This window comes from Phodopus roborovskii, unplaced genomic scaffold, assembly GCF_943737965.1.
Source record: "Phodopus roborovskii unplaced genomic scaffold, PHOROB, whole genome shotgun sequence".
Taxonomy (NCBI): Eukaryota; Metazoa; Chordata; class Mammalia; order Rodentia; family Cricetidae; genus Phodopus; species Phodopus roborovskii.
In genome coordinates, this window is record NW_026126548.1 from 1,287,639 (window position 1) to 1,313,137 (window position 25,499).

Genomic DNA, 25,499 nt, shown 5'->3' on the forward strand with positions numbered 1-25,499 from the left:
GGAACTTGGCCCATTGGTTAGTTGTGGATTTCTGTATCTGCTTCTCTGGGGTTGAGGATTGTAGATTGGATATTTTTTGCTTTATGTCTGGTATCTTCCCATGAGTGAGTACATACTATATTTGTCTTTCTGGTTTTGGGTTACCTCACTCAGGATGATTTTTTTTTCTAGTTCTGTCCATTTGCCTGCAAATTTTAGGATGTTGTTGTTTCTTACCTATGCGTAGTACTCCATTGTGTAAATATACATTTTCTTTATCCACTCTTCAGCTAATGGGCATCTAGGTTTTTTTCCAAGATCTGGCTATTACAAATAATGTTGCTATGAATATATTTGAGCAAATGTCCTTGTGGTGTGAATGTGCCTCCTTTGGGTATATGTCCAACAGTGGTATTGCAGGGTCTTGAGGTAGGTTGATCCCTAATTTTCTGAAAAATCGCCATCCTGATTTCCACAGTGGCTGTACAAGTTTGCACTGCCACCAGCAATGGAGGAGTGTTCCCTTTTGTCCACATCCTTACCAGCATAAGCTGTCACTGGTGTTTTGATCTTAGCCATTCTGATCAGTGTAAGATGGAATCTCAGAGGGGAATCCACATTTTTAAGAAGCTGGGCTTTGGAAATATCTTGTTTCTTACAAAACTAAACTTTGTCTTACCGTATGAATTAGCAATCTACTCCTAGGAATTTGTCCCAATGAGGTGAAAACTGGCTTTTACACGAAAGACGGCACAAAAATATTTGTAGGACTTTTACTTATACTTTTCCAAACTGAAGGCAACCATGGTATCCTTTGAAAGATAAATGTATAAACTGTATTATAGCCATATGATGGAATATTGCCAATACTTTGCAAACCCTGTATTTAGTTTTATGACTCCAAATGAGGTTGTAAATCACAGTTTAAGAATTTGGGACTCTAGTTATTGCAGTAAGAATGAAGGAAGGGTAGGTTTTAAAAGAAACAAAATGAGAGGGAGTAGAAAATTGAAGTGGGGGGGGGACTTGGGGAATTTGAAATTTGAATAGTGATTAAGGCCAAAATTAGACAGTTGCTAACAAGTACATAAGTTGACTGGAATAGAGATAACCAAGGTTGACAAGGAACTAAATTTATTATTCTTTATGAAGCCATGATCTCTCGGTTATCACTAGAGGTAGAAATAAGTATGAATTCAAAATTAAAGTAGAAAAGAAGGCAGTAATTATCTAATTTAAGTGTTGTTACTAAATAATTTTGTATAAAAACAAAACTGGTAATTTATAAGTTTATAAAGAAAATCTTTATATTTTTGGTAGTGAGCCTAGCCTTTAATGGCTGAGCCATCTCTTCAGCCCATAATCTTTATATTGAAAAATAAAAATTTGCAAAATATCTCAATAATGCTTCAGGAAAAATTGTTAATGCTACCTTTAAATGTGACTTCCTAATAAAAGCAGAAAAGAAGTTGAAATTCACTAAATCATTGGCAACATAACCATTTCCTTACCCTGAACACTGAGAGAATAGGGAAAGTACTTTAGTTTTAGGTACTGGCTCTTAGTCTTTTATTAGGACATTGGTTATCTACAGAGAATAAAGGATAAGATATTGCGCAGAAATATATTTTTACAAAATCTGGTTAAAAGAATGAATGAACTATAGTGAAATGCCAAATTATAGATGTTGGGAGGCGATAGTGAGCCCTGCTATTTACAAGGTAGGTTTGGCCTGTGGAAGTGTAGATAGTTATGGAAACTAATATATGGAAGAATTTAGATTTGAATGAATCCTTGAAGAATAACTGGATTTGGATAATTACAGACAAGAAAAGGTTATTTTACATGTACATGTATAATGAGAATAAACTAGATTATGGCAAATGTGATAATTAGCATAATTTGGGTTATATATGACAGTCATTTGAGAACATTTGCAGTTTCTTAATAGGAGATTTCAATATTTTTAGAAAGTGATCTCAGCCTTAATTTGCATAAATAGATTGTCTAATTTGGTATATGCACGACATTTAGTATACAACTTCATGTAATCTAATTGAACATGTACCCTATTGTTAAATACTGAGCATACATTAGTAAATCAGTACACTTTAAATTGTACTTGTGCTTAAAAGCTAAGGTGGAGGATAGGTAGTAAGAGCAAGTAAGATAGATGATGATGTAATGATTTGGTCAGGTCCTAGATCAGATTAGGCTGTGCAACTGGAGAAGAAGAAACAGATGACGAGCATGGCAAGACAATCGATAACTTTTTAGATCAAATGTGTAAAAGACAGTATGAAAGGTGATGTGAAGACTAATGTGGAACAGTTTTCTTAGGTATGTATGTACAGGAGAAAATGTACCTAAAACATTTAAATATATAAAATGTCAGTGTACCTAGATTTGTTTGAGAACATTATAGTAGTTCTATGTCTTAGTCAGTGTTCTGTTGCTGTCAAGATACACTCACCACAGCAACTCTTATAAAGAAAAGCATTTAATTGGGACTTGTTTACAGTTTCAGATATTTAGTCCATTATTCTCATGGCGGGCAGCAGGGAGAAAAGAGACACTGGGCCTTGCTTGAGCTTTTGAAACTCCAAAGGCCACCCCCAGTGACACACTTCCTCCAGCAACTCACAACTATCCCCCAAAGGCCATACCTGCTAATCCCTGTCAAGTAGCGCCATTCCTAATCACCATACTGTACATTTGCCTATTTGTTTAAATATTCCTTTCTGTTAAAAATGCATTATTTCACCTTCAAGTTCATTTAGTAAGTAAGAGCTTAAGGATGTGTTACTACAGTTATTCTTTAGGGTGCTGGAATACTTGGGATTCTGCATTTATATAATTTATCTGGAAATTAACAATTTTTCTAGATATTTGCATTTTATTAAAATAATTTAAATATTACTGTTGTGTGTGTATGCCATGATACATTTGTGGAAGTTAGAAAACAGCTTTGTGGAGTTAGTTACTACTTCTTTTTACATGGGTGCTGAGCCTCGAACTCAGATTACCAGGATTGTATTGTTGATCAGGAAGCACAAATGCCCAAACCCAATTCACATTTTAATTAGCACTAGTGATCTCTGTGCCATGCTTCTATAAAAAATTGTGAAGATTCAAAGTTATATCTGTACTGAGAATTGTAAAGCACCTTTTTAGTAAATTTTACTATTATTGAAAGAATCACATAGTCACTCTGTTTGATAATTAGTCTGTAAACCATAAGGTATATACTTGGTTGTTTTCAGAGAAGGTATCATTGTGGAGTTTTGTCTGGTCTGGAACTCATAGAGATCTGCCTTTTTCTGCCTCCTGAGTGCTAAGGACTAACGTATACACTACCACACCTAGACCAAAATTTGTTTTTGAGTTATATTTTGGAAGAAATTTCTGATCTTATTTGCATAATTAACCAGAGGGTGGTGTTGTTGCTTTTCTGCAATGGAGAAATTTGTTTCAGTCCTTAATAGTGAAACTTTTTAAAAGCTGGGCATGGTGCTATATGCCTGTAATATCAGTGCTTGGAATACTGAGGCCAGGTGTTTTAGGCAGGCAAAGTAACACAGCTTCAAAGAGTTAAACAAATGCAACATAAATGAATACAGCACATCTTTGCATCATTAAACAAATATTCCAGAGCATAAACAAATATAGCATATCTTAAACTCATATTCCACAACAGAAGCAGATTCAAGAATCCAGCTGTCTTCCATTAAGGCAAACACTAAAGAGATTTACAAAAATGTACGGCACCTTTCTGCCACTTTCTACTAATTGTATTATTGTTTTAGAAAAAAATAGTTACAGTAATAATGCTCTTTGTTACATATTGTAAGTCTTCTTTTTAGGTGAATTGGCAGTTTAAAATTTTTTTAATTTCTAATGCAATAAGTGAAGATATAACCCACATAAACAAAAACTCTGTGGAGTGCTTCTGATTTTCAAAGTGGAAAGGGATTGTGAAATTAAAAAGTTTCAAAACTGCCAGTGTAATATTTGAAAGGCTTACACCTGGAGAGGTGGCTAAGTGATGTAGAGCACTTGCTGCTTGTGCAGAGTACCTAGGTTCGATTCACAGCACCCACTTGGTGGCTCACACATATCTGTAACTCCAGGTCCAGTGCCCACTTCTGACCTCCACAGACACCAGGCACACAAGTGATGTGCACATACATGCATGCAGGGGAAACACTTATGCACATAATAATGTTATTTTTAAAAAATATGTGGAAGACAAGCGTCTAACTTGTTGTATAAGAAATTCAGAGTGAGAGGCAGGTGGATCTCTGTGAGTTCGAGGCCAGCTTGTGCCAGGACAGGCTCCAAAGCTACACAGAGAAACCCTGTTTTGCAAAACAAAAACAGAAAAGAAATGCACAGTGACTCAGTGATAAAGTTCTTGCCCACCATACATAAAGCCCTACACAGGCTTTATGCACAATCAGGAAAAAATATATAGCATAGGTCTTCTGGTATTTTATAGAGTTTAGGGAAAACCCAAAGACAAGTGTCTGTATAGCATTGGACTTCTATTATTGCTGTGTCTCTGTGCAGTTTTTAAAAAGCATCACTTCTGTTTGTTAAATGGATGACTATTAGGTAGCACTGCTAGCTCTTTCTGGGCTAATGAGAAAAACAAAGATTTTTCAACTTTAGAAGAAATAATTTGATGTATCTGAAACTATGCTTGTAATCTCTGTTATCTTACAACTCTTTCCAAGAGTTACTGTTATTGTGATAGCACATTAATTAATATAAGTGAATATATTACATAGACATATGTAATATGTTTTAATATTTGGTTGTATTGTTGCCATGCATGGTGATTGAATTTATGAGATGGTAAGAGGAGAAATTAAGCTGAAGGGATATTTTTTTAAAGTCACTTTTCTCCTGATTATGCTCAAGGATGAACTAATTAGTATTTGGATAGTTCTTAGTGGTGATGATATTTGTGTAGTTAATGGTTTTCATAAAGCAAACATTCTGATTTATATATGCTTTAATTTAGATACATAAATCAGTTATTTTAACTGCTTGATAATTGAATTAAAATATACATATTTAGAAAATGTAAAATGATCACAAAAATAAAAACAAATTATATACAAGTAATTTTAAGTTACAGTGGCATGATCACAAATATGCACACATGTTGCTAAAGCACTGATGGGTAAGCACCAACCTTTAAGTACCAACACAGAACAGATGGCCGGAGAGGAGACACAACAGGCTTGGAGTCTGCATAGAAGAGCACAGTACCATTAAAACTATCAGATTTCTGTTTTCATAGACAATAGTTAATGAATAAATAAAGATGTAATCCTGGTTTGCAGCAGAGCAAATTTTACACTATTCATATTGCAAATGTGCCAACTTTTCCCTTATATTTTTCTTAATTATAAAATTTGTGTGTACAGTGGTAGGTAATGTATTAACTTGCATATTCTTTAATTGGAATTGATGCAGTTTGTTGTAAGTGGGTCATTTACAAATGATCACTTGTTTGAAGCTCTGTTTTACTGACAGCTTTATGAGACTGTTTGGAGCTATATTGCTAGGCTATTTACCACTAAAATATTTGTTTTCTTGGAAGAAGAGATGGCTGATTTATGATGAGGTGGTTTGCAAAAAAGTTTGATTAGAAAGGTATTATACATGCTGCATATGTACGTGTATAACGTGTAACATATAGTAGCTAATCTTTCTTTAAGAAAGGCCTTTTCCAAAAATAATTATTTTTTAAAAACAGTATGCTTTGAAAGGGTACTTTATACATTTTGATTATTCTAAATCTTTTTTTAGCATTTGAAATATTGAAATGAAAGACAGACTGTTGAGAATAGTTAATAGACTATATAGTTTTCTTTTAGGAAATTCTGGAGTAGTTTTAAGAATATGTTATTGAGTTTTTTTATATATCTACATATATATTTAAATAACTTAAAATATACGAAGGACTAGGGGTATTTATGTCTATTTAAGGAGCATTCTTTACAGATTAGTTTTTCATTAAAATTCCTAGTTCAGTAATCATAAAACATAGTATGGCTTCATTAAATTTGTACTTCAGCTAATAACTATCAGACAGAATTACTAGTATTTGCTCCTACAGGTAAATAAAATAGAGAGAGTTCATAAAGATCTTTTGGTTGCTTTTTAATCTTTTTAAAAATTGTTTTTGCCTGGTTAAGGGCTTATAGTGAAAACCAGTGCTCCTCTGTTGTACCCCTCCTCCTCTCCCAGATCAGCCCTCCAGCAAAAGAAGTTACAGCTTTTTGTAAGCAGTTACGTTTTTGTCTGTTATTAGACACACACAGAGACACAAAGATATATGTATACAGTAAGTACACTCTGTGTGACAAATAATAGAAAATACCAATTACAAAGAAGTCATACAGAACAAGAGTACACGTGTGTGTGTGTGTGTGTGTGTGTGTGTGTATGGCTAACCTTTTGTGTTCATATATCATTTTTAGACTTTGTTGACTTCCTTGTAGCAGTATGTAATACATCTGTGTTTCTTAACATATATTTCAAACATGGTTATTAGTGTCAGTATCATTATTACTATTAAATGTTTAGTACACAACTAGTCATATGTGTTTCCCGAAGTCACTGAAATCAACATTTTTGTATAATTCACTGGAAAGTCATCCTTTAATAGTAAAAGATTTTTCATGGGTGTAGATTTTGAGGTTCTTGTGGGATATTTTACCCATGAGTAATATTTATCACATAAAGGAGCTCATCCTTGGGGTGCAAAGATCTGTTTTGCATAGCCTTAACATATGTCAGTATGATTTTAAATTAGGCAGGCATCACATCAGAAACCAGAGCCTTATCATTGAAAGTGTATTGCTCTGTCTACTCACACCTGTTCTTAGTGGCTAGCCTCTTTTCCAAGTATAGAAAGTTTATTATTTTAGAGCTGTGGTAGAATATCCACTAACTCTAATCAAGCAGGAACCTCTCAGCTCTGTTTTCATAATAAAAATAAAGCATTTAGTTAGATACAGGATCGATTGTAAACTAAAACTGATAGGTTTTTCAGTACCTAGGTTCTGACTTATTCAAATAGTTACACTTTCTGTTAGATTCTTGACAAGTCTACTTAATCATAGAAATTTTCTCAGCTCATATGTGTGTACTTAAAAGATTTGTGGGTACAAATCAATTTTAATAAAACAAAATGTATCTCTTATCCCTTTTCTTAAAGATTCCTGTTGAATGTAAGGATTCATTTTAGATGTTAAAGTCCTTTCCCCTCACTTTTTCTCTTTTTTACTTTTGTAGCTTAAGTTGTCACTTATATTTCCCCTTTAGTTTCTAGAGTAATTTTGTCTCACAAAAAGTGTCGGGGATGATGATACCTTCTCAGGAGGATGGGGCAGGAAGGTTAGGAATTTGAAGCCAGCTTGGAGTACATCATTAGATCCTATGTCAAAAGAGCAAATCCATTTTGTATATCTAGCATTATCTTGATTGTTCAAAGCAATTTTTCTAAGAAGCTTAATAGGAAAAAAAACCCACTAAAACCTAAAAATTGCTTTTAACATAAAGTTCTTGAAAGATTTTTGGTCAAACCAAAATATAAGGTATGAATATGTGGAAATTCTTATGAGATGTCATGTTTGAAAGTTTGAAGTCTGGGTGTGTGGTGGCATGCTCAAAGCATGGGATTATACCATGTGTAAAAGTTTGAAGTCTGGGTGTGTGCTTGGAATGCTCAAAGCATGGGATTATACTGTGATTTATATGAAATTATCACCAAGTATGTACAACTATGTTAGCATCTATACATTTTTAGTAGTGATATTGAAACTTTATTTTTAGATTTAAATAACCTATATTCATAATAAAACATCTTTGTGATGACATCTGACAGGAAAAAACAAGTGCATTATCTTTAGCTTGAGTGCTTACTGTGAAAACAGAATTGGAAAAGCTCAAATAATAAAATAGATATTTATTTATTATTTACTTGGGTTTTACAGATAATACTGATGGAACCTTTCTATTGGCCTTTTGTTTTCCTAAGTGAGAATAAAGTCAAAGAGCTTGGAAGATCTAAGTAGATTGTAATCTTGAAAGTCAACACAGTGTTTTATAGTATTTCTAGGTATCAGTAAAGTATTACCTAGTTTTAAACATTGTCAGTGTATGAATACAAACACAGACAAGAAATGTATAAAGGGCCTCAAATATATAATAAAGATTGTATGAAAGATAGAAGGTAACTAGAGAACTGTGGTATTTACTGAGTGATTATGATTGCAAGTAAAGTGTGTGCATGTTTATCCACAGGTCTATCTAATATTTTGTTTTGTTGAATACATAGAACAAAATTTCCCCTCCAGATTTCTGCAGTTGTAACTGACTCCCTGACCGTGCCTCTGTTGTCTTTGTTTGCTATGTTATACAGTCCGATTTCTGGTATAAAATATTATTTTTATAAGCATCTAGTTCTATTTGGTCATTTTACTTCTTAGATTTAGCTTCTTTTCCATTTAAAATCTCATTTGCCTTGGGCTGTTGGACTTTATTCATTGTTTCTCTTGTAGTAAGCTTGAGTCAGTCACCGTTAAGGTTTAGCCTGTCTTAGCAATATTCAATTTTCCTTTGTAGATCTCATACTGTGATTTAGGAAATTTGTTATTCAACAGAATAGCCATTGTCAGTAATTACTTTGTGTGAGATAAAAACTGGAGTGGAGAGTGACTGTTTCAGGTTGCCAAGTAGATTGGAGAATGACAAATTAATAGTCGGTATTAGAAAGCAACAATTTAAAAAAAAAAAACTGTGTGTCTGCTGAGATGCTTAGGAGATAAAGTGTGCTGTGGTTTGCTTCTTCTCTGATCTCTCAGCATTTCCCTCTGTATCTGACTCTGGCTTTTATTATCAAGAACAATTAGGAACTCCATTTACAGTCAGTGATTATTTTTATTTAGTCAGTGATATTTGCATCTGGAATTATGCTTTAGAAATATAATGTTAATAAGATACTGTGCTTCTGTCAAGGAGCTTGCAGGTTAAATGAGAGACTAAGAGTCAGAACAACATAGATAAAATTAGGCCAATTCAGGGAACAGTTATACAATGGCTTAGACCTGAAAGAATATGTAGTCTAAGATTTTGAAGATGCTTCTTAGGAAATTTAACAGTATATGATTCCCCATATTAACATGGAAGGATTGGAGAAAGCCCCAACAGAGTGAAGTCCTGAGTGAATGTGTGTTGTCGACAGGAGTTGGCCATGCCAAGGACCCTACAGCCTCAGACCAATAGAGGAATAGCAAAGCCCTTTCCTGGTCCAAGTGTGGATGTTGACAGTGTGTGCAGAAAATGTCTTCCATGGTTTTTTCCCCTTGGATGTGTATGGCCTAAACACTATAGAGACTGGCTAAACCCTGCTTTCTTGTTTAGCTGTGTGTAATAACTCCTGTTCTGCTTTATACAATAACCTGCCTCTCTGTTCAACTCCATACTGAGGTTTCTCCAGCCAAGAGCCCAGATCACCAGCTTTCTGTCTTGTCTCTTTCTGCTTGTCTTTTTCTTCATTCCCTTGTTGTCCCCAGTTAGATTTATCCTGTCAGCCATGCTGGACATGGCATTAACGTAATAAAGGAAAAATGATCAGACTAGATTTCAAAAATAAACCTGTACTTGGGAGTTGAGTATGTCATTAACTCTTTAATAAGTTTTATTGAATAATTGGCTATCAATATAGGAAAGCTACAAATTTTCTTCAGGAACTTTTAAGAAGACTGGTTAGTAGACAGCCCATAAGAGTCAATTCAGCATGATTGCCAAAGAACAATACACAAAATTTGATTATATACATATTGTGAGTATTCTGCTACTAAGTGTGTTAGTTACTTTTTGTTATTCTGTGACCAGTATACTCAAGGAAGAAAAGATTTTTCTCCATTATGGTGTTAGAGAGTTCTGTTCCTGTTTGGCAGTGGAGGTGTGGAGGTGCATTGCAGAGGATAGCTTTTTTTTTTTTTTTTATGTTGGAGGCTCAGGAAGCAGAGAGGTAACCACAATTTTCAGAATGTCCTAAAATAACTTAATTAGCTGGGAATTAAGCATTTAAAAACATGAGCTTCAGGGGCTGGGGGAACATTTCAGATGTGAACCATTAGCACATGGTCAGTTCACAATGTAAAATGCTTCTGATTCTTAAATATTCAACATTGTTCAAAAAGTCTTGAGTTCGAAGTCTCCTCTAAGACTCAAGGCAAATACACAAAACAGATAGAAAAGTAGGAAAGAGTGCCTCCTAAATTGGTTTTCTTACTTCTTTCACTTGCTTTGAGTCCTCTGTATGCTTATATCCCCCTCTCCCCACGAGTGTGTGTGCATGTGTGTGCAAGTGTGCATGCGAGTTTGTAAGACAACTTGTGGGAGTCCTTTCTTTCCTTCTACCATGCTTTGGTCAAGCTTGGCAGCATGTATTTTTATGGGCTGAGCAGTCTCAGATAATTGGCTTATTGGTAATCTTTTTTAGATTTATTTTATATGTGAGAGTATTTGACCTACACGTGTGCATATATACCATGTATATGCCTGGTGCCTACAGAAGTTAGAAGAAGGTATCAGGTTTGGAATTGGAATTACACATAGTTGTGAGTCACCCCTGTGGATGCAAGGAGCCAAATCTGGGTTCTCTACAAGAGCATCAAGTGCACTTAATCACTGAACCATCTCTCCAGCCCCTCTGTGGGTTTTTTTTTTTTTTTTTTAATTTTTTTTTTTCTCATTTCATCGTTTCATTGCTCTTACTTTCTTTGATTTCTAGTATTGAGGTGTTAGGACCTTCTTGAGAAAGTATTTGGGTCATTGTCTCTTTTTTTGTGTGTTTCTTTGTTGTATTTTTGAGCCTCTGTATCAACATTTGGGTAATAAAATAAAAAGGGAATGGGAAGTATATAGATGAAGGCATAAAGAATTAGAGTAAAAATATATGAGTTGTACATTATGAGTAAAGAAAGTGTTGTAGAGTAGTTGAAGAGAAAGAAACAGTAATAAATGCCTTTTCATAGAAGATATAAATTAAAACCCAGCCTAACACAGTACAAAAGTACATGATTAAAAAGTGAAAATGAACCTGGGCATGGTGGCAGTGCACACCTTTAATCCCATTGCTCAGGAGGCAGGGGCAGGGGAATCTCTCTGAGTTTGAGTTGAAGTCAGTCTGGTCTACAAAGCAAGTTCCAGGACAACCAGGGCTGCTACATAAAGAAACCCTATCTTGAAAAACAAAATGAAAAAATAAAAAAGAGTAATAAAATGAAATAGAAGGTAATGTAACCTTGGTCTGTATTCCTTCCTAGTTGGGTGATAGGGTTTCTTTCTATGGACTTGTCTTTTTTTTTTTTTTTTTTTTTTTTTCCTCCAAATCTCTACAGATGTGAGTGTGAGGTGTGGAGAGGTTGCTATTCCCAGTAATTCAACAAGTCACTGTCTCCTTGCATTATGACAAGGATTTCTGTGAACAAGTTTCACTTTTGCCAGAATTTCCTCTTCTGAAGTCCCTGTCCCTGCCTGGAAATTACAACCTTGTCTCTGATGTTTACAGAAACATTCTTTTTTCAAGCTGTGTGTGTGTGTGTGTGTGTGTGTGTGTGTGTGTGTGTGTGTGTGTGTGTGTGTGTGTCTGAGGTTCTGAAAGGGTGTGAAATGATAGCTGATCTATGCTGTATACCCCGAGGTGCCTGTAACTTGTTCAGACAATGGTGGGTGTGACTGGGGACCAGGGAGGAGTTGTCTTCTCTGGTGACCATTTTCTGGAGAACTTGAGAAATTCCATGTCAGGCTCCTAATGCCACCTTTCTGTCTCCATAGATACCTCTGCTCTGGCAATTTCTTTATATATACCCTAGAGCTACTCTCTGATTGTCTTCTGTAGCATGAGTAGCTCTTTCAGTGCCTGGAAGAACATTTCTCTGGCATCTACTGCTGACTCTGGCCTGGCACAAGCATCATGGTATTGACAGGCACCAGATGGCTGCTGCTTTCTTTGCCTCTCTCATTTTAAAAATACTTATTTTTATTTTATGTCTCTGAGTACTTGCCTGCATGTGTGTTCATTGCACACAGAAGCTGGAAGAGGGCGTCAGATCACTGGAACTGGACTTCCCGACAGTTGTGAGGCACCTTGTGAGTGTTGGGAATTGAAATAGAGTCACATAGAAGAACAGCAAGTGCTGTCTCTCCAGCCCTGTCATTTGATTTTTAGATAAGATCCATTCTAACTGGGGTGAAATGGAATCTAGTGTTACTTTGCATTTGCCTGGTGAATAAGAATATTGAACATTTTAAAGTATTTATTACCCATTAATTTTTTGTTGTTGTTTTGAAATTTAAAAAATAAGCTGGAGGTGGTGGTACATGCCTTAATCCCAGCACTTGGGAAACAGAGGCAGGTAGATCTCTGAGTTGGAGGCCAGCCTGGTCTGCAGAGCTAGTTCTAGGACAGCTAGGGCTACACAGAGAAATAATATTTGTGTGTCTGCAATGTGTCTGGTGTTAGTGTGTGCCTGTGTGCTCCCTGGAATGCCAAAAAGGCATCAGATACCCTGGAGTTAGAGTTATAGGTGGTCGTGAGCCACTCAGTGTGGGTACTGTGAGATGAATTGAGGTCCTCTAGAAGAGCAACAAGTGCTCTTAGCTGCGGAGACATCTCTCTAGCTCCAGCCCTTAATATTTTTTGTTTGAGAACTTTGTTTTCAGTTCCATAGCCCTTCCCTTTTTGTGTGTGTGTAATTTTTTTAAATTGAAAATATTTTTTTCATGTAATATATTCTGATCATGGTTTCCCTCATCTCCTTCCCAATCTTCCCACTTCTCTACTCATTCAACCCCATGCAGTCTTACTCTCTCTTTAGAAAATAAACAGGCAAATAAAATAAGATTAAAAACCAGAATAAAAAGAAAAAAATTTAAGAAAACCCACAAAAATCATGACATACACACAACAAACATACAAACACAACACCAGAAATCACAATGTACAAGCAAAAGACCAATTAGTATTTTAAAAAAAAATACTCTAGCAAAGCATTAGGAGGCAAAAATTAAATCTCCAAATATACCATTGAATTTGATTTGTGTTGGCCTGGGGGTCATGGGGCCTGCCCTTAAGTGTTGTTTGTATGCACAATTAGACTTCTTTATAAGCAGTTACCAATTGGAGGTAGCTTCTTGGTTTGGGATGGGAGCTCGGGTCCACTTCCCCATCTGTCTTAGACCTGTGTAGTCCCTGTTCATGCTGCCACAGTCTCTGTGAGTTCATGTGTGTCAGACCTGTTATGTCTGGAAGCTACTGTTTCATCTATCCCTCTGATATTACAGTCTTTCTGCCTCCTCTTTAACATAGTTACCTGGGTCTTGAGGGGAGGGGTTGATGGAGACATCCCATCTAGGACTGAGTGTTCCAAGGCTCTCATTTTCTTTTTCTTTTTCTTTTTTTTTTTTTCAAGAACTAATATTTTATTCTGAATGCTATGTTCAGGTTTTTTTTTTTTTTTAAATAAGATGTTTAAGGTTCTTTTAAAAAGACCAACAATTGTGACTGTTCATTCACTCACACATTTGGATATAAGAACACCAGATCAGGGCAATTAAAAGAACTGAGATACTCTCTGAACTATTCAATGTCAAGGTCAACAGAATATCTAAATTATCAGAGTTATCAGTTATACTATTTTTATTCTTTTTTTATATTTATTTTTTTATTTTATTTAATTTTTATATAACAAAGTCCAATTAAATGAAAACAAACATTTATACACAATATTTGGGAATTTGGGCGTCGTTCTTTCCAAGCTACTTCCTGCTGGTAAGGGGCGCTGTCTTGGGGGGATTCGAAGAAGATTCAGATATCCTGGCTGTAGTCTGTAGGGCTGTTTTGTCCAGCTGTTTTGAATGTAGGATTAGCTTGTACTCTGTTTCAGGCGGTCTGGCGTGATCAAACCTCATTAGTCTGGAAGGAATCCACATCTTTTCATTTTCTGTGGAAATAAAAATAGAAATCCTTTTCCCCAGTAACTTGTCCTTCAACTTAAATTTTGGAGTCAAAGCATTTTTTTAATTTAATTTATTGTTTTACATGTCAATCCCAGTTCCCTCTCCCTCCCTCCCTCCCCCCAACCCTCCCTCCCTCCTTTCCTCCCTTTTACCCTCTCTGCCCTCTCACATGCACTCTAAACACCCCCCTCCCACCCCCCACCCCAATTCCATGTGTAGGGGAATGCCATCTAGTTGGGGTCATGTAGATCTGACAGGTCCTGTGAAGTAGGGACTAGGGCTTCTCTCCTGTCTCTAGATTAAGGCGTTATCCCATGGGGGATATGTTCGCAAAGTACTTTTGTGCACCAGGGATACATCCTGGCTCCACTGTCTGAGGTCCCTTAGACTGCTCAGTCCTTCTGGCTGAGACCCATATTCAGGGGGGCCTGAGTCAGTCCCATGCTGGCTTCCCAGCTTTCAGTCTGGTGGCCCGTTAGCTCCTCCTTGTTCAGGTAAGCTGTCTCTATGTGCTTCTACCACGTGGTCTTGTCCTCTCCATCAGTCTTTTATGTTTGATGCATTCCCTCCATTATATTCTGTAGAGCTGGCTTAGTTCTTATCAATTACCGAAGGCTGCTTTTTTCATGGAAAGTTTGTTTTTTCCATTGTGACAAGCAATAGTAGTGCTGGCATCTTTGATCTTTCAGGACTTGAAGTACATTGGTTCAGGTCTTCTGGATTTTAAGTTTCCTTTGAAAAGTCAGATGTTAATCTGATGGGCTTGCTGTTCTGTGTATTTACTGTTTTAAGCATGACATAGTTTGATGGATGGCTATTCTTTTACAGCTATTCTTTTCAGGCTGTTTGGTGTTCTGTAGGCCTCTTCTACCTAGATTGTCATCTCTTTACTTAGAAATTTTTCTTCTGTAATTTTTTTTCTTAAAATACTTGCTGTGCCTTTGGCATAGAATTATTCTCCTTTTATGTCTACACTTTGTAAATCTGACTTTCATTATATGCTACAGATCTTGTATGGTCTATTGCTATATTTTAAAAAAGTCATTGACTGTGACAGAATGGTTTCACTCCTTTACTTTATTCTCAAGTCCTGTTATATGTTCTGTAGTTTTTCTTTTTCCCTCTTTTTACTCTTTGGGGCCCACCAGCCAGCTCCTCTTCTTCCTCCTCCTCTTCTTCTTCCTCTTCCTTCTTCTTCCTTCTTCTTTCTTCCTTCTTCCTTCTTTCTTCTTCTTTTTTCATGACATGGTTTCTCTGTATTGCTTTGGAAGATGCCCTGGAACTAGCTCTACTAGCTCTGTAGACCAGGCTGGCTTTGAACTCACAGAGATTTGCCTGCCTCTGCCTCCCGAGTGCTGGGATTAAAGGTACACAGAGTCTTACTCTTACTTATTAATGCCTGGCTTTAGCTTGGCATGTTTCTAGCCAGCTTTTCTTAGCTTAGATGGTCCTGTGTAACTTTTGCATCTGGGCTTTTCTCTTTCTCTATCCTTTATACCTTTTGTTGCTTCTTACTCCATTTTTGTTTTCTGTGTAGCTGGATGGCTGGCTCCTGATGTCCTCTCCCCTTCCTTTCTCATTCCTCAGTCCTCTCTTCCCAGACTTCTATTTATTCTCTCAGCCTCACCTATCCTTTCTCCTGCCTAACTATTGGCCAGTCTGCTCTTTATTAAATCAATTAGGTGTTTTAGACAGGCAAAGCAACACAGTTTTATAGAGTTAAACAAATGCAAAATAAAGAAAGTAACATATCTTTGCATTATTAAACAAATGTAACATATCTTAAAATAATATTCCACACACTGTGTTGTATATAAGTCTTTTATATGATCAATCCTGTTATTTGGGCTTAGATTTTTAATTGGCTTACTGGGTTTTCCATTGTACTTTGTTATTTCTTCTGTATTTCTATTTCTTTGTTGAAAGTATTTTATTCATCTGGTTTTGTTTTCTTGAGATTCTTTAAGGAGATTGTATCCTCTTTAAATTTGTTCACATAGTTATACATGTCATTGGGAGCTATTACTATGGGATTGTTAATTTTTTTTATTCTTGTCTCATATAATGCATACTGACTGCCTCCTCCATTCACCTCTCCTTCCCCAGATCCACTGCTCCTCAGTTTCCCTTCAGAAAAGTGCAGGCCTCCCAATGACATCAGCCCAACTTGGCATAACAAGATACAACAAGAGTAGTCATAAACCCTCATATCACGTCTGGATGAGGTAACCCAGTAAGAAGGAAAGGGTCCTGTGAGCAGGCAAGAGTCAGAGACACCCAAGCTAAACAACCACAGCATGCTTGGAGGGAGGGTCTATGTACAGACTGTGATTATCATTTCAGTCTCTGTGAACCCCTGTGAACCCTGCTTATTTGCTTCTGTGGCTCTCCTAGTATCTTTGACTCCTCTAGCTCCTACAACACCCCACCCCCACCTCTGTTTCTGAGGGATTCCCTGAGCTCCACCTAATGTTTGGTTGTAGGTCTCAGTATCTGTTGTCATTTGCTGCTGGAGGAAGCCTCACTGGTGATTAGGCTAGGCACCAATCCATGAGTATAGCAGAATATTGTTAAGAATCATTTTATTGACTTTTTGTTTTGGTCAGTTGTGTTTGGTTCTATCCTAGGTCTCTGGGCAATCCAGTTTCCTGATCCTGGCCACCCAGGCAGTGTCGGAATGGGTTCCCTCTCATGGCTTAGACTTCAAGTTATACCAGTCTTTGGTTGGCCACTCCCACAAGTTCTGAGCCACCATTGCCCTGGTGCATCTTGCAGTCAGGGCAGATTGTAGGTTATAAGTTTTGTGGATGCGTTGGTGTCCCAGTCCCATCGCTGGGAATCTTGCCTGGTTACTGGTGGCTGGTTCAGGATCCATGTTCTCCATCACTAGTAGGCTCCCCCTTATAGTTTCCAGGAAATTTCCACAGTGCTAGGTTTCTTGCCCCTTAAATGCTAGTCATCTCCCCATACCCTCTTCCCCTGTCCCTCCTTCACCCTCCTGTTCCCAACCCCACCTGCCCCGAGCTGTCTCACAAAATCTATTCTATTCCTCATTCCCAGGAAGATCTGTGCTTCCCTTAGACCTCTCCTCTTTAACTTCTCTGGGTCTGTGTATTGTAGTGGATTATCCTTAATAACAGCTAATATCCATGAGTACATATTATGGTTGTCTTTCTGGGTCTGAGTTACCTCACTCAGGATTTTTTTTTTTAATAGTTGTATCCATTTACTTGCACATTTCATTATGTCATTTTTTTCTACAGCTAAGCAATACTCCATTGTATACATATACCACATTTTCACTATTCATTTTTCAGCTAAGGAACATGCCTGTTTCTATTGTGAATAAAGCCACTATGCACATAGTTGAGCAAGGGTCCTTGTGGTAGCATCTTTTGGGTATATGCCCAGGAATGGTATAGCTGGGTTTTGAGGTATAATGGTTCCCACTTTTCTGAGGAACCACCATCTTGATTTCCATAGTGGCTGTACAAGTTTATACTTCCACCAGCAGTGGATGCATATTCTCCTTGCTTCACATCCTTGCTAGAATTAGCTGTCACTTGTGTTATTGATCTTAGCCATTCTGATAAGGTGTAAGATGAAATTTCTGAGTAGTTTTGATTTGCATTCCCCTGATGACTAAGAATGTTATGAACATTCCTTAAGTGTTTCACAGTTGTTTGAGATTCCTCTAATGGAAATTCTCTGTGTAGCTTTCTTAACCCCCCCCCCCCTTTAAACTGGGTTGTTTGGTTTGTTAGTGTCTAGTTTCTTGAGTTCTTTTCATATGTTGGATATTAGCCCTCTGTCAGATTTGGAGTTGGTGAAGATCTTGTCCTATTCTGTATGCTGCTGTTTTGACTTATTGGAAGTGTCTTTTGCCTCATAGAAGCTTTTTTGATGAGGTACAATTCATTAATTGTTGATCTTTGTGCCTGCACAATTGGTGTTCTGTTTAGGAAGTTGTCTCCTGTGCTGATGCCTTCCAGGGTATTCCTACTTTTTCTTTTGTTGGGTTCAGTAAGTCTCGTTTAATATTGAGATCCTTGATACACTTGAACTTCAGTATTTTGCAGGGTAGTAAATATGGATTTGTTAGCATTTTTCTACATGAAGATATCCAGTTAGACCAGCACCACTTGTTGCTGGCTGTAAACTTTCTGTAAATTGCCCTTATTATGTTGAGGTATGCCCCTTGTATCCCTACTCTCTCCAAGACTTTTATCATGAAGGAGTGTTGAATTTTATCAAAGGCTCTTTTGGCATTTAATGAGATGATCATGGTTTTTTTTTTTTTTCTTTCAGTTTCTTTATATGGTGGATTACATTGACACATTTCTGTATACTGAACCATCCCCCTGCATCTCTGGGATGATGAAGCCTACTTGATCATGGTGGATGATCTTTCTTTATATATTCTTGGATTCCATTTGCAAGTATTTTGTTGAGTATTTTTGCATCCTATGTTCCTGAGGGAAATTGGTCTGTAATTCTCTTTCCTTTTTGAATCTTTGTGTGATGTGGGTATGGGGTGACTGTGGCCTCATAAAATGAATTTGACAGTGTTCCTTCTGTTCTGTTTCATGGAATGATTTAAGGACTATTGGCAATAATTCTTCTTTGTAAACTAATTATCTGGCCCTGGGCTCTTTGGTTGGGAGACTTTTAATGACTCCTTCTATTTCCTTAGAAAATATAGGTCAATTTAAGTTGTTTATTAGATCTTTGTTAAGTGGTATTTATTGAGAAAATAGTTCATTTCTTTTAGACTTTCCAATTTTGTGAGTACAGGTTTTTGAAGTATAACCTGATGATTCTTTGAATTTCCCCATATCTTTTGTTATGTTCCCCCTTTCAGTTCTGATTTTGCTAATCTGGATATTCTCCCTCTATCTTTTAGTTAGTTTGGATAGGGCTTGTCTGTTTTGTTTGACTGGTTCTTTGAATTGTTCTCTATTTTATTGATTTTAGCCCTACCTCAGTTTGATTATTTCCTGCTGTCTACTCCTCTTGGTTGTGTTTGCTTCTTTTGTTCTAGAGCTTTCAGGTGTGCTGTTAAGTTGCTAGTATGAGATATCAACCCACCCCCTTTTTAAAAATGTAGGTACTTAGTGTAGCCAGAGGCTTTTCTGTGTCCCATCTGGTCCCACAGCTACTTATAAAATAAACACTCAGAAGCTTAATATTAATTGTAATTGTTTAGTTGATGGCTCAGTCTTATTACTCTCTAGCTCTTACATATAAATTAACAGATTTCTATTAATCTGTGTATTGCCATGTGGCACATGGCTTACTGGTAATACTCTGACATGTTACTCCTCCTGTGGCTGCTGGCAGCTCCCTTGACTCCACCTTCTTCTTCTTCTTCTTCTTCTTCTTCTTCTTCTTCTTCTTCTTCTTCTTCTTCTTCTTTTTTTTTTTTTTCTTTTTTTTTTTTTCTTTCTGGTTTTTTGAGACAGGGTTTCTCTGTGGCTTTGTAGGCTTTCCTGCAACTAGCTCTTGTAGGCCAGGTTAGTCTCAAACTCACAGAGATCTGCCTGTCTCTGCCTCCCAAGTGCTGGAACTAAAGGTGTGTGCCACCACCACCCAGCTTGACTCTGCCTTCTTTTCTCCCTTTATTCAATTTGGCTTTACTGCCTAGCTATATTCTGCCCTGCTATAGGCCAAAACAGCTTTATTCATCAACCACTTAAAGCAACACTTATTTGCAGCATATGGAAGGACATCCACATCAACTTAGTACTGTGAACATTCCTCTTAGCACCACTTTCATTGTGTTCTATAAGTTTGGGTATGTTATGCATTCATTTTTACTGACTTCTAGGAAGCCTTTAATTTCTTTCTTTATTTCTGTCTTGACTGGTAGTCATTCAAAGAGTTGTTCAGTTTCCATGAGTTTGTAGGTTTTCTGTTATTTCTATTGTTGTTGAAGTCCAGCTTTAATCCATGCTTGCCTGATAGGATGCAAGGGGGGGTTATTTCAATTTTCTTATATCTGTTGAAACTTGCTTTGTGTTAGAATATGTAGTCAGTTTTGGAGAAAGTCCTGTGAGTGCTGAGAAGAAGGTATGTTTTGTGTTTGAGTGAAATGTTCTGTAGATATCTGTTAGCTCCAGTATTTCTCTGCTTAGTTTTGGTTTAGATGACCTATTTGTTGGTAAAAGTGGGGTGTTGAAGACTTATACTATCAATGTGTTATGTATGATTTGATTTTTAATAATGTTTCTTTTACAAATGTGGTTGCCCTTGGATTCAGGGTATAGATGTTAAAAATTGAAATGTCATCATGGTGGGGTTTTTTCCCTTTGGTGTCCTCCTTTGTCTCTTTTGACTGATTGGCAACACTACTTTGCTTCACGTGTCTATTTGCTTTTTCCATCCCTTTACTCTGAGGTAATTTCTATCTTTGATGCTGAAATGTGTTTCTTGTTTGCAGCGGAAGGTTAGGTCCTGTTTTGGCATCCTTTTGTTAGTTTGTATCTGTATTGGGGAATTGGGTTCATTGATATTGAGAGTTATCTATAACTAATTGATGGGAGATGCCATTTTGTAAATATGTTTTTCATATTCCTGTTGGCAAATAGGTAAGAAAGATAGGTGGGATTAGGAGACAAGGAGGATTCTGGGAGATGTAGTTGAGGAAAGTCAAGCTGTAGAGACTTGAGAGAAAGAGGTTCAGACCCTCTCTCCGGTAAGATAAGACCATGTGGAAACACTTAGATGAATAGAAATGGGTTAATATTTAAGCAGAGCTAGCCAATAAGAAAAGCTAGTAACAGGCCAACAGCGTTATATCTAATACAGTGTCTGTGTGTTATTTGGGGCTGATGCGACTGTGGGACCAGGCTGGTGGGAAAACTGCTCATAACAACCAATGATTGCTAATTTCTGTTACTTTGTTGTTGGTGTGTGTGTGTGTGTGTGTAAGTGCGTGCGTGCTTCTCTTCTGTTGGTGCGTGCCTCTCTTCTGTTGGTTTTGATGGTTGAGATTTATTTCCTGTGTTTTTATGGGTGTAGTTACCCTCCTTGGGTTCTAGTACCTTTTCTAGAGCTGGATTTATGGATAGATACTGTTTAAATTTTACTTTATCATGGAATACCTTGTTTTCTCCATCTATGGTTATTGGAAGTTTTACTGGGTTTAGTAATCTGTGGTTCCTTACCTGCTGAGCATCTGTCCAGGCCATTCTGACTTTTCGAGTTTGCAGTGAGAAGTTAGATGTAATTCTGATATGTCTGCATTTATATATTACTTGTCATTTTCCCTTTTGGCTTTTGATTTTCTATCTCTATTCTGTATGTTTAGTGTTTTGATTATTGTATGGCAAGGAGGTTTCTTTTCTGGTCGAAGTTCATGGGTATAGCCTTCTTTAGGGTAGGTAAATTTTTTTTCTATGATTTTGTTGAAAATATCTTCTGGGCCTTTGAGCTGGGGTTCTTCATTCTTATTACGTTTTGCCTTTACATAGTGTTCCAGATTTCTTGATGTTTTGTGTCAGGATTTTTTTTTTTTTTTTTTTTTTGATTTAACAATTTCTTTGATGTATATAATTCTTCTACCATATCTTCAATGCCTGAGATTCTCTCTTTCATCTCTTGTACTCTATTGCTGATGCTTGCATCTGTAGTTCTTGTTGGCTTACCTAGGTTTTCCATCTCCAGGATTCCAAATCTCAGTTTTTATTTTTTTTATTGTTTCTATTTCTGTTTTTAGGTCTTAAACAGTTTTATTCATTTCCTTCAACTGTTTGTTTAGATTTCTTTCATTTTTTTTTTTTTAAACAGGTCTTGCCTCAAGTTTATTTGTAAAAGCAGTATAGGGCACAGATCATCTGCAGAGTGTGTAGATGTGCCACACCAGTCCATCTGTCTTCACAGTGGCAGACCTTTTCTATGGGGCCTTCACAGGGGCCTGGGTGCCTTTGGGAGCCTGAGCTGGAACTGCAGCCTGGGTCTTAGCTGGAGCCGAGGCCTCTGCCTTGGTTTGAACCTTGGGCTTTGGTTGGCAGAGCCTATGACCCTTGGCCATGTAGCTTCTAATCTTCTTCCCAAGCTTGGGGTGAGTGATGAAAGCAAGATGGCTGAGTTTGCCACCGGGATCCTTTGGCATCTTTTTTCTTTTCTTTTTTTTTTTTTTTTTTTTTTTTTTTTTTAACCACCTTGGGCTTCACAAGGGCCTTGATGGCTTCTATGTGTGTACTCATTGCCTTTATGTTGTTTGTATGCATCTTCTTCAGGCCTTCCCAGCCCCCTTAAGAGATTTGTATCTTTGCGATCGGGGTTTCTTGATGCCATTTCTGGGACTGATTGTGTGTGGTGTGGTTCTTGGACTTGGCCAAGTCTGAATGGTATCTGGCAGCTCCCAAAGCACCTGGGACTGGAAGAGAAAGAGAAAGAGACTTGTTTAGATTTCTTTAAGGGATTTTTTTCATTTCCTCTTAAGGATCTCTATCATCTTCTCAAAATTGGTTTTAATGTCATTTTCTTGTGATTCTCCTCTGTTGAAATATTCAGTGCTTTCTGGTCTCTGGTGGTGCCTTGCCTGTTTTTGATAGTGTCCTTTCACTAGCATGTAAGCATCTGGGTTTGGGGTGATTATAGGTCTAGGTGATTTCTTGGTTTATCTTTGTTAGATGCATGATTTGTCTCTGGTTTCTGTTTCATCTCTAGTCTTCTGGCTGGAGTGGCCTGTGGTTTAGCAGAGGGACTCCACTCATGTTGGGGACTGAACTTCTGATGGCTGGAGTCATGGGCCAGGATATTGTTACAAGGAATGGAGGGGTGGTTGAGGGTAGGCTGGGTGGGCACTTAGAGAGTATGGGACAATCTGCTAATGGGTGACTTACCTGGAGTTATGATAGCTGTCATGACATCTGATAGAGCAGAGGACTTCCACTAGAGTTGTAGGTTGGGGTATGTGGAGTTGTTGATTTTTGAGGAGACATTTTTGCGATGACATACATGCGCCAGCTAAGTAGAGTGAATCATATCCTGTTGCCTTCCAGTTGGGGAATATGTTCAGTGGTAGAGGTGTGAAACTGGAGGGGGATGAGGTGCTTTATTGAACACTCATGCTACTTTGGGGAGGAGGTGAGAGTGAATGTGATACATTAGTCTTACTAATGAAATAATTTTTAAGAGTGTACTTAAGTGGAAACTCAAAAATAATTTTATTAGTTTAGCCCCCAACCCCCAGCAGATGAGGGTAAATCCTGACAAAAGAGAAAAGAAAAAGGTCGTGTCAATTTAAGTGGTTATGGAGGGTCACATGGCAAACTTCAGAGAAAGACTAAGGAAGCCCAAAATGTTGGAAGGAAAGCCCAAACTCTTAAGGAAAGCATGCTTAGAGAAGAGATTAAAAAAAAAAGAAATGAATGTCTTTCTAAATAATTTGGGAAAAACCTTACAGGGCTACTGTCCTAGAAGTATTACACTTGGTAGGGATTCTTGGAAGGAAAAGTATACTGTCTCATGAAAGGACTAAATTATTCCACTTATTTCTTTATCCTTCCTTTCCAAGGATGGTGAATGACCAGGTTCAGATAGAATGTAGGCCTCTGAAAGGCCAGAGATTCCATTCTTGACTAGGAATTTTTCCTATTCTGATATCCTTGTCATTAAACAATGTCTTACATCCCTCGCTCCTCGCTGGGATGAGTGGCATTGAGTGTGAAGTTGTTGCCTGGAAGTAGGAGGTTGTGCATCTCTTATTTCTCTGGGGGCAGTTGTAGTGGGCACTTGAAGTTTGCACCAGAAGGAAGGGGTCTGAACTTTACCTCTACCTGTCTTGAGTCTGTGCTGGCTGGGAGGGGAAGTGTGTACCCATGTTTACTTTTTTAAAATGATAGTTTTATTATATTTGACCTGTTTTCTCCACCTATGGTATTGCGGATTATAGGCAGATAGTAATGAATTAACCAGACCCGGTAGAATAATTGATGATGTTTTATTGGTAGAAGAATTTACATAGAAAATGGTAAGTGACTGTTGTGACATTCCTGCTCCAAGGATGCAGCCCTGCCTGCCTCCTAGATGTTCTCTGTGACCTCAGGTGCCTTCCAAGCCTTGATGCTTTCCCTTTAACTGGTCATGTCTGCACCTATAACCATGCCCAAAAGGTGTGATCACTGTTATAGGTGCTGAGGCAAATAGTAGCGAAAGGGGATTGACTGCCAGAGGTCATTATTGTGCTCTGCAGTTTTTCCACACTCCAAGACTTACAGTGGCTGTTTTAAAAATCCCTTTCTCAACAGGTGGTGGTGGCACATGCCTTTAGTTCCAGTACTCAGTTGGCAGAGGCAGGTGGATCTCTGTGAGTTTGAGATCAGCCTGGTCTACAAGAGCTATTTCCAAGACAGCCTCCAAAACCACAGAAAAACCCTGTCTCAAAAAACAATAACAACAAACAAACAAAAAACTCCCTGTCTGATAGTTCTCATTTATTTCTAAGAGTGTTTTTATTGGTTGTCTCCATTTTCTTTCCAGGCCATTTGTTGTATTTAGTATTTTTTAATTGTATACTGTATATTAGGGCTGTATTATCTTATTCCAGCAACTGTTCAGCAGGCTACTTTATATTTTAGATTCAGCCCTTCAATGGGTGTTCAATATAGTTCTCCAGATTGTCTTGTTTGCCCTTAATAAACTAGCTTACTAGCTTTTAGCTTGTGTTCTGGCCATAACCTTTTTTTTTTTTTTTTTTTTTTTTTTTTAATTCCCTCCCTTTAAAAAAAATGTGCATGGGTGTTTTGCCTACAGGTAGTCTGTGAACTGTGTGTGTTCCTGGTACTCGAAGAGGCCAGAAAAGGGCACCAAATCCCCTATGACTGGAATTTTTGAGAGTTGTGAACTACCACTGGGTGCTGGGACTCAAAACCTGGTTCTCTGGAAGAACATCCAGTGCTTCTAACTACTGAACCATCTCTCTAGCCCAGAACCATTTTTCAGTTTCTTATTCTTGACCATTATCATGACTGTTTTTGTACTATAATTTTTCTTCTTTAAAATATATATCCCTTTGTTTTTATTGAAGTCACAAAATTTACACAAATATAAAATAAAAATACTAACTTCTGTCATCTACTTCATATTTTTAATTTTTCTGGAATATTTCCTGATGAAATATAATCTACATTTCTATGTGAATATAAATTACCACTTGGATTAATAACCATATTTTGTATAAGTGAATTTAGTTTGGAAGGATGGAATTAGGAGGCTATTTCTTCCAAGAATAAAAGTGACATAGTGACAATTAAGGGCATCTGAGTTTTGTTTCAGATATGTTTTGCCATCAATTAAGGAATATTGGATGTATTTATATTAGCTAGAAGCACAGAATATATAAGTAAGCAATAATTTGTTTCATATCACCTATTAGCACAAATGATTGCATAATTTTTAAAAGGAACTATTGTATTTATTTTCATCTTGTTTCAGTATAATTAAGAAGGGTTTTTTTTTCTTAC

The 25,499-nt window shown here is 37.2% G+C and overlaps 1 protein-coding gene across 9 annotated transcripts in view; it reads left to right on the plus strand.

Annotated features, from left to right (window-relative positions):
- Positions 1–25,499, plus strand: part of Ccdc88a (coiled-coil domain containing 88A) — a 139,430-nt gene that overhangs the window by 9,132 nt on the left and 104,799 nt on the right. The window lies entirely within an intron of this gene.